The 7,500-nt window shown below is 47.5% G+C and overlaps 1 pseudogene; it reads left to right on the top strand.

Moving 5' to 3' along the window:
• The window catches only part of LOC135552488 (high affinity cAMP-specific and IBMX-insensitive 3',5'-cyclic phosphodiesterase 8A-like), a 162,118-nt pseudogene that overhangs the window by 113,660 nt on the left and 40,958 nt on the right, over window positions 1-7,500 (top strand).

Below are 7,500 nucleotides of genomic sequence, written 5' to 3'. Positions count from 1 at the left end.
CAAGCATCTCATCTATCTGAGCTGTGTCTCACCAAGCATCTCATCTAGTGTCCAATGTATAACCAGCTCATAGAGAAGACACATACCCATAGATGCTTTGTGTGATGTGTTGTTGTCTCTACCTTCTCCCCCTTTGTGCTGTTGTCTGTTAGCCCAGTAATGTTTTTACCATGTTGTGGTGCTACCATGTTGTTATTATGTTGTGTTGCTACCATGTTGTTGTTATGTTGTGTTGCTACCATGTTGTTGCCATGTTGTGTTGCTACCATGTTGTTGCCATGTTGTGTTGCTGCCATGTTGTTGTTATGTTGTGTTGCCACCATGTTGTGCTGCTACCATGTTGTGTTGCTGCCATGTTGTGTTGCTGCCATGTTGTGTTGCTGCCATGTTGTTGTTATGTTGTGTTGCTACCATGTCGTTGCCATGTTGTGTTGCTACCATGTTGTGTTGCTACCATGTTGTTGCCATGTTGTGTTGCTACCATGCTGTGTTGCTACCATGTTGTTGCCATGTTGTGTAGCTGCCATGTTGTTGTTATGTTGTGTTGCTACCATGTTGTGCTGCTACCATGTTGTGTTGCTGCCATGTTGTGTTGCTGCCATGTTGTTGTTATGTTGTGTTGCTACCATGTTGTTGCCATGTTGTGTTGCTACCATGTTGTGTTGCTACCATGTTGTTGCCATGTTGTGTTGCTGCCATGTTGTGTTGCTGCCATGTTGTTGTTATGTTATGTTGCTACCATGTTGTTGCCATGTTGTGTTGCTGCCATGTTGTGTTGCTGCCATGTTGTTGTTATGTTGTGCTGCTACCATGTTGTGCTGCTACCATGTTGTGTTGCTACCATGTTGTGCTGCTACCATGTTGTGCTGCTACCATGTTGTGTTGCTACCATGTTGTTGTTATGTTGTGTTGCTACCGTGTTGTTGTTATGTTGTGTTGCTACTATTCTGTGTTGTGATGTGTTGCTCTCTTGCTACGTTGTTGTCTTTAGGTCTCTCTTTATGTAGTGTTGTGTTGTCTCTCTTGTTGTGATGTGTGTTTTGTCCTATATTTATATTGTATTTATGTTTAATCCCAGGACCTCGTCCCTGCAGGAGGTCTTTTGCCTTTTGGTAGGCCGTCATTGTAAATAAGTATTTGTTCTTAGCTGACTTGCTTAGTGAAATAAAGGTTAAATAAAAATAAATAAATCCACTCAATGCTGGCCCAAAATCCTGTAATAATGTTGGAGTGTGATTAAAAATGAGAGATTAAAAAAGTAGAATGTTCTTTCTACAGCGATGTACTGTACACATGTCTAAATGTAGCTCCTGTTCTACATTCAGAGGTGCATTTCAACTATCTCCCTCCCTCCCTATCTCTCCCTCCCTCCCTCCCTATCTCTCCTTCCCTCCCTATCTCTCTTCCCTTCCTCCCTCCCTCTTGCCCTCTCCCCTACTCTCCCTCTTTCATGCTCTCCCTCCCTCTCGCCCTCCCTCCCTCCTTCTCCCTCCCCCTCTCCATCCCTGCTCTCCCTCCTTCCTCCCCCATCTCCCTCCTCTCCCTCTCCATCCCTGCTCTCCCTCCCTCCCCCTCCCTCTCTTTCCTAGGGCGTGTAATGCTATCTTCACGGCATTGGAGCAGAGTCAGGAGGCCATAGAGATCACCAATGAGGATCAAGTCATTCAGGTGGGTTTTCATTAGTTTCCATTAGTTTTACTAAAGAATGGTCTGTTGTTTATTCTCAACCAAACAGTCTACAGATGGAAGCACTAAGGTAGGGGTGGGGGAACGTTTTGGCTCGAGGGCCACATTGGGATTTTCTATTTGCAGGGTCAGAAAAGGGGCAGCTCCAGACACAGTTAGAGACACAGCCACAGACACAGTTAGAGACACAGCTACAGACACGGCTACGGACACAGTTAGAGACACAGCTACAGACACAGCTACAGACACAGTTACAGACACAGCTACAGACACAGCTACAGACACAGTTAGACACAGCTACAGACACAGCTACAGACACAGCTACAGTCACAGTTAGAGACACAGCTACAGACACAGCTACAGACACAGCTACAGACACAGTTACAGACACAGCTACAGACACAGCTACAGTCACAGTTAGAGACACAGCAACCGACAAAGCGACAGGCACAGCTAGAGACACAGCAGCAGACAGAGACACAGCTACAGACTAAGACACAGCTACAGACAGAGACACAGCTAGAGACACAGCTACAGACAGAGACACAGCTACAGACAGAGACACAGCTAGAGACACAGCTACAGACAGAGACACAGCTACAGACAGAGCTACAGACAGAGACACAGCTACAGACAGAGCTACAGACAGAGACACAGCTAGAGACACAGCTACAGACAGAGACACAGCTACAGACAGAGCTACAGACAGAGACACAGCTACAGACAGAGACACAGCTACAGACAGAGACACAGCTAGAGACACAGCTACAGACAGAGACACAGCTACAGACAGACACAGCTAGAGACACAGCTACAGACAGAGACACAGCTACAGACAGAGCTACAGACAGAGACACAGCTACAGACAGAGACACAGCTAGAGACACAGCTACAGACAGAGACACAGCTACAGACAGAGACACAGCTACAGACAGAGACACAGCTAGAGACACAGCTACAGACAGAGACACAGCTACAGACAGAGACACAGCTACAGACTAAGACACAGCTACAGACAGAGACACAGCTAGAGACACAGCTACAGACAGAGACACAGCTACAGACAGAGACACAGCTACAGACAGAGACACAGCAAGAGACACAGCAACCAACAGAGACACAGCTAGAGACACAGCTACAGACAGAGACACAGCAACAGACACAGCTACAGACAGAGACACAGCAACAGACACAGCTACAGACAGAGACACAGCTACAGACAGAGACACGGCTACAGACACAGCAACCAACAGAGACACAGCTAGAGACACAGCTACAGACAGAGACACAGCAACAGACACAGCTACAGACAGAGACACAGCAACAGACACAGCTACAGACAGAGACACAGCAACCGACACAGCTACAGACAGAGACACAGCTAGAGACACAGCTACAGACAGAGACACAGCTAGAGACACAGCAACCGACACAGCTACAGACAGAGACACAGCTACAGCTAGAGAGACAGCTAGAGACACAGCTACAGACAGAGCTACAGCTACAGCTAGAGAGACAGCTAGAGACACAGCTACAGACAGCTACAGCTACAGCTAGAGAGACAGCTAGAGACACAGCTACAGCTACAGCTAGAGACACAGCTACAGACAGAGCTACAGCTACAGCTAGAGAGACAGCTAGAGACACAGCTACAGACAGCTACAGCTACAGCTAGAGAGACAGCTAGAGACACAGCTACAGACAGAGCTACAGCTACAGCTAGAGAGACAGCTAGAGACACAGCTACAGACAGCTACAGCTACAGCTAGAGAGACAGCTAGAGACACAGCTACAGAGACACAGCTACAGACAGAGCTACAGCTAGAGAGACAGCTAGAGACAGAGACACAGCTAGAGACACAGCTAGAAACACAGCTACATCTAGAGATACAGCTACAGACAGAGAGACAGCTACAGACAGAGAGACATCTACAGTCAGAGAGACAGCTACAGACAGAGAGACAGCTACAGACAGAGAGACAGCTACAGACAGAGAGACAGCTACAGACAGCGCTAGAAACACAGCTCCAGACAGAGCTACAGACACAGAGCATCTCCAGCCGTGTTATCATGTCTGTCTGTCTGTCAGGACTGTGTGATCTCAAATCTCTAATGATGCCTGATTCTCAGTTTTTTTATGTATCTCTCATTCTTCCCCCGTCTCCCCCCCTCTCTCCCCCTTCCTGTCTCCCCGTCTCCCCCCCCTTCCCCGTCTCCCCCCCTCTCCCCGTCTCCCCTCCCCCGTCTCCTCCCTCTCTCCCCTCTCTCCCCCTCTCCCGTCTCCCCCCTCTCTCTCTCTCCCCGTCTCCCCCCCTCTCTCCCCGTCTCCCCCCCTCTCTCTCTCCCTGTCTCCCCTCCCCGACTCCCCCTCTTTCTCCCCGTCTCCCCCTCTCCCCCCCTCTCTCCCCCCGTCTCTCCCCTCTCCCCCCCTCCCCCTCTCTCCCCTCCCCCCCCTCTCTCCCCCTCTCCCCGTCTCCCCCTCTCTCCCCCCTCTCCCCTGTCTCCCCTCCCGACTCCCCCCCTCTTTCCCCCCTCTCCCTCCCCCCTCTCCCCCCCCCGTCTCCCCCTCTCTCTCCCCCTGTCTCCCCTCCCCTCCCCCCTCTCTCCCCCTCTCCCCCTCCCCCCTCCCCCCTCTCTCCCCGTCCCCCCCTCTCTCCCTGTCTCCCCTCCCCATGTCTCCCCTCCCCCCCTCCCCTCCCCCCCCCTCCCTCCCCCGTCCCCCCTCTACAGTATGTGAACCCTGCCTACGAGAGCATCATGGGTTACCAGCAAGGTGAACTAATAGGGAAGGGAATAACAGAAGTGCCTAAAAGTGAAAAGAATAAACCTGATCTCCTTGAAACCATGAACTCCTGCATACGGAAAGGCAAGGTGAGTGTCCATCACTCTGTTCATCTCCAGCCCTTATAACAGCTCTATCAGGTGTGTGTTGACCTCAGCTCGGTCAGAAAGCCTTTTTCATGCAGTGAGATGAGACACTGGATGCTGGCTGGGTTTGTGGTGTGAGTACAGAGACAGAGAAGGTCACAGGCAGACAGAGGAACAGTCGGAAACTGCCTTTTGATCCTCAGACACCGCACCAGGGGTGTCTCACATGAAACAACCTGACTGGACGCCATTTTGGTTCTCTCCTGCCCCGTAAAGGGTGTGGTTATTGTTTGATATGCCTCAGGATGACCCCGACGTTGAGGTGATCAGAACTCTGGATCGACTTCTTCATTATGACATATTATAGACTACAGCCTTTTGTTTATTGGTCGGTTCAGTTGGTGAGAGCGGGACGGCAGTAACATCAATGTGGTCGGTTCAGTTGGTGAGAGCGGGACGGCAGTAACATCAATGTGGTCGGTTCAGTTGGTGAGAGCGGGACGGCAGTAACATCAATGTGGTCGGTTCAGTTGGTGAGAGCGGGACGGCAGTAACATCAATGTGGTCGGTTCAATTCCCCTGAGGATCACATTAGGCTGCAAAGAGAAGGGTATATTACTGGAAAGTTTACCAGTAAACTACCAGGATTTCAAGGATTCAGTGGCACTTCAGATTATCACAGGTGTCTGTAATTATCTTTGGCCCTCTGTGAATTTATCACGTGTTAAATAAATTAAATAATTAAATAAGATGGTTGTAAAATATTTTTTAAATAAATACATTTTTACATTTAACATTTTACATTTAAGTCATTTAGCAGACGCTCTTATTCAGAGTGACTTACAAATTGGTGAATTCACCTTATGACATCCAGTGGAACAGCCACTTTACAATAGTGCATCTAAATCATTTAAGGGGGTGAGAAGGATATTTTAGGTATTCCTTGAAGAGGTGGGGTTTCAGGTGTCTCCGGAATAGAAGGACAACGCTGTAAAAACATTATTCTAAATTATCCTTTATTTATGTTTACACACTTTTTTATTTATTTTTTATTTGTCTATTTCAACATGTATTTGTTGACAATGTGTTGGTGTCAAACTGGTGGCGGTATGTGAAGATAGTCACTAGTTGGAGGTGTTTCAGAGTTCATTTAAAATAAAGCCGTTGTTGATTCTATGGCTTTTATTTCTCCATTAATGTGACTATTTCCTCTTGAACCATCTGGTCAATCAGCTAGAAAGTCATGGACAATATAGACACAGATATTAAGAGTTATATTATACACTAATAAATTAAAGTTATTCAAGTATAAATGACCAAAGTTCTGATAGATTGCCGTAGATTTTCTGTCAATTACAAACATTTCGGAAGATGTTTGTGGCTCTGTCTGTTAAGTAGATATTATTATATGAAGTGAATTGTCTCTCTGTCCTGCCTTCATTATTCATTTGTTTCCTCCTCTCCTCTCCTCTCCTCTCCTCTCCTCTCCTCTCCTCTCTCCCTCTCCCTCTCCTCTCCTCTCCTCTCCTCTCCTCCTCTCCTCTCCCTCTCCTCTCCTCCCCTCCCTCTCCTCTCCTCTCCTCCCCCTCTCCTCTCCTCCCCTCCCCCTCCCCCTCCTCTCCTCCCCTCCCCTTCCCTCTCCTCTCCTCTCCTCTCCTCTCCTCTCTCCTCCCAGGAGTGGCAGGGGATTTATTATGCCAAAAAGAAGAACGGGGACAGTGTCCAACAAAATGTGAAGATCACACCTGTGATCGGACAGGGAGGTGAGTACTGTTCACGTCATATGTCTCAATAAAATACAGTGGAGGGTGAGGGCTGTTCCTCAATAAAATAAAGTGGAGGGTGAGTACTGTCATATATGTCTCAATAAAATACAGTGGAGGGTGAGGGCTGTTCACGTCATATGTCTCAATAAAATACAGTGGAGGGTGAGGGCTGTTCACGTCATATGTCTCAATAAAATACAGTGGAGGGTGAGTGCTGTTCCATATGTCTCAATAAAATACAGTGGAGGGTGAGTACTGTTCACGTCATATGTCTCAATAAAATACAGTGGAGGGTGAGGGCTGTTCACGTCATATGTCTCAATAAAATACAGTGGAGGGTGAGGGCTGTTCAGTCATATGTCTCAATAAAATAGTGGAGGGCGAGGGCTGTTCACGTCATATGTCTCAATAAAATACAGTGGAGGGTGAGGGCTGTTCACATCATATGTCTCAATAAAATACAGTGGAGGGTGAGGGCTGTTCACGTCATATGTCTCAATAAAATACAGTGGAGGGTGAGGGCTGTTCACGTCATATGTCTCAATAAAATACAGTGGAGGGTGAGGGCTGTTCACGTCATATGTCTCAATAAAATACAGTGGAGGGTGAGGGCTGTTCACGTCATATGTCTCAATAAAATAAAGTGGAGGGTGAGTACTGTTCACGTCATATGTCTCAATAAAACACAGTGGAGGGTGAGTACTGTTCACGTCATATGTCTCAATAAAATACAGTGGAGGGTGAGGGCTGTTCACGTCATATGTCTCAATAAAATACAGTGGAGGGTGAGTGCTGTTCACGTCATATGTCTCAATAAAATACAGTGGAGGGTGAGGGCTGTTCACGTGTCTCAATAAAATACAGTGGAGGGTGAGTACTGTTCAAATGATGTGTCTCAATAAAATACAGTGGAGGGTGAGGGCTGTTCACATATATCTCAATAAAATACAGTGGAGGGTGAGTACTGTTCACGTCATATGTCTCAATAAAATACAGTGGAGGAGTACTGTTCACGTCATATGTCTCAATAAAATAAAGTGGAGGGTGAGTACTGTTCACGTCATATGTCTCAATAAAATACAGTGGAGGGTGAGTACTGTTCACGTCATATGTCTCAATAAAATACAGTGGAGGGTGAGGGCTGTTCACGTCATATGTCTCAATAAAATAAAGTGGAGGG

Source organism: Oncorhynchus masou, chromosome 2 (genome assembly GCF_036934945.1).
Source record: "Oncorhynchus masou masou isolate Uvic2021 chromosome 2, UVic_Omas_1.1, whole genome shotgun sequence".
Lineage (NCBI taxonomy): Eukaryota > Metazoa > Chordata > Actinopteri > Salmoniformes > Salmonidae > Oncorhynchus > Oncorhynchus masou.
The sequence above is the reverse complement of the archived record's forward strand: the minus strand, read 5'-3'. Positions and strand labels throughout refer to the sequence as shown.